Here is a 2,568-nt window from a genome sequence, read left to right on the forward strand (position 1 = left end):
TAGGGAAACTCAGGCAAATAAGATTAAGTGACTTGTTCAGGTCACAGAGCTAGAAAGTGTCTAAGGCTGGATTTGACCTCAGCTCCTTCTGACTTGGGCTTAGCACTCTACCCACTGTACCATCCAGCTGCCCCTGGCTCCTCCCATTCTGCGTTTAGTAGTGTGGGTTAGTGTGTCTGTCTTGCCCATCAGTGGCTTAGCCTTCCTTAGACCATTCCCTCCTTTCTTCCCTTGGCCACTATTATTTCTTTAAGATTAACCACTTTAATCAGGACAGTAAAAATAAATCAAATGACATTGCTGTTAATATACTGAGCACACACTTTCCTACATTGTGACCTTTTAAGTTTCCCTGCATCAGGCTCCAAAGCAACAGGCAAAAGTTTAGCTAGGTGATATATCCAGGAAGACCTAAGTTCAAAATCAGCCTCCGGCACTTCCTAGTTCTATGACCCTGGCAAGTCACAGCCTCTGTCTGCCTCAGTTCTCTCAACTGTAAAATGGCAATAATAGCATCTACCTCCCTCTCCAAGGCTGTTGTGAGGATCAAATGAGATGATATTTGTGAAATGCCCAATACACAATGCCTAGTGCTAAATAAATGCCTATTACTTTCCCCTTCCTTTATTCCCATCACTCTCAGGTGGGGAATGTTCTCAATAAGGTTCCCTGCGCCCACTCCTCCCACCCTGGACTCGTGCTAGGATAATAAGATCATAGTGTTAGAACCAGAAGTACCCTCAGAGACCATCTGGTCTAAGCCACTCATTTTACAGATGAGAAAACTGAGGTCCAGACAAGTTAGGCGACTAGCCAAAACTTACACAGCAACATTTCTATTGGGGGTGGAGGGTGGGGATCAGCAGATAAGATGTGATGCAGCAACTCAGTTTACTCTTTTGGTGTTTCCTCAAAAGCAAGATGACATGGCAAATCAGGATGGAAAAGACCAGCATAACTCCCAGCAGCTACATCTTTATTTTCTGTTCTCCTTCCTGCCTGGCTGCCAGGTGCCTGGATTTAATTATGTTTCTGTCCCTTCAATATTGAGGAATTGTCAGGGGTCAAAGCACGGAAGCAGCTTGTCTATCACAAAGTAACCAATCTGAAGAAAGGTTGCAGGCTTGCAAAAGTGAGGCATCGTTTCCCCATTCTCTCCCTTTGCATTCATCTGCAGCCTGCTTCCTACATTACTTATCCTCCACAGGATGCTTTCCATAATTGTGCTCCTCCTAGGTGGTGCTACCCCAGCCTCAAGATAGCAGATAAACACATCAGAGGCACGCTTCCAGCTTTGCCTCTCTTGGGCGATGTCTCACTTTGGGCTCCTTGGTCCCTTGGTCTCATCCTCCAAGTCTCTCCAAGACTCCTTTCTTGCTCAAGTCCTCTGTCCAGATGTCTGAGAGGCTGGCTGCTCCTTCTTCCTCTCCAAGAAAAAGCCGGCTCCTTCCATGTGCCTTTGCTTGCTGAAAATGCCATTCCTTCCATCTGCTGTAGGTCTGTACCTGAAGACTGTCTCCTCATTCTTGAGCTGTTACAGAATCCCAGACACTCCTTCCTCTTAGAAGGACTTCCTCCTTTTTTTTTTTCCATAAACCCTTACCTTCTGTCTTAGAGTCAATACTGTGTATTTGGCTCCAAGGCAGAAGAGTGGCAAGGGCTAGGCAATGGGAGTCAAATGACTTGCCCAGAGTCACACAGCTGGGAAGTGTCTGAGGCCAGATTTGAACCCAGGATATCCTGTCTCTAGGCCTGATTCTCAATCCACTGAGCCACCCAGCTGCCCCCAGAAGGGCTTCCTCTAATAATGCTCCTTCAGCTAGATAGTTCAATCACCAAAAACCATTTCAGTAACAGTTTCTTAGAGCTCATTTTTCCCTGCTCATTGACTTCTTTTGTTTCTTTTCTCTTGTTATGCAGGACTTCTTCCCTTCCATATACCTGCTTGTTGTTGTTGTTGTTGTTTCTTCAACCCTTATTTTCTGTCTTTTAACAGCTTTAAGGTGGAAGGGAAATAGCCACTGGGTTAAGTGACTTGCCCAGGGTCACACAGCTGGGAAGTGTCCGAGATCAAATTTGAACCCAAGTCCTCCTGACTCTAAGCCTGGCACTCTGTCCCATGTTCTACCTAGCTGCTCCATGACATCTAGTTTCTAAGTTTATCTTTTCCACTACTGTGGAGCACAGTCAGCCAAAGGAAGTGCTTTACCTACTTCCTCTATGCAATTTGTCCCTGAACATAAAAAACACTTTTTTATTAAACACTGGCTAACATGTTTAGAAAGTTTTCCTTTACAACATCCTTGGTAAGCAGTGCAAATATTTTTCTATCCATTTTGTAAAAACAGAAACTGAGGCTCATAGAGGTTAGTTAAGTTCCTTGGCAGCAGGAATTGTCTCATTTTTGTCTTTGTATCATCAGTGAGTACTCTTGCACCTGGTATTAATAATAATAACTGATGGGGGCAGCTGGGTAGCTCAGTGGGTTGAGAGCCAGGCCTAGAGATGGGAGGTCCTGGGTTCAAATCTGGCCTCAGATACTTCCCAGCTGTGTGACCCTGGGCAAGT

Source organism: Monodelphis domestica, chromosome 3, assembly GCF_027887165.1.
Source record: "Monodelphis domestica isolate mMonDom1 chromosome 3, mMonDom1.pri, whole genome shotgun sequence".
Lineage (NCBI taxonomy): Eukaryota > Metazoa > Chordata > Mammalia > Didelphimorphia > Didelphidae > Monodelphis > Monodelphis domestica.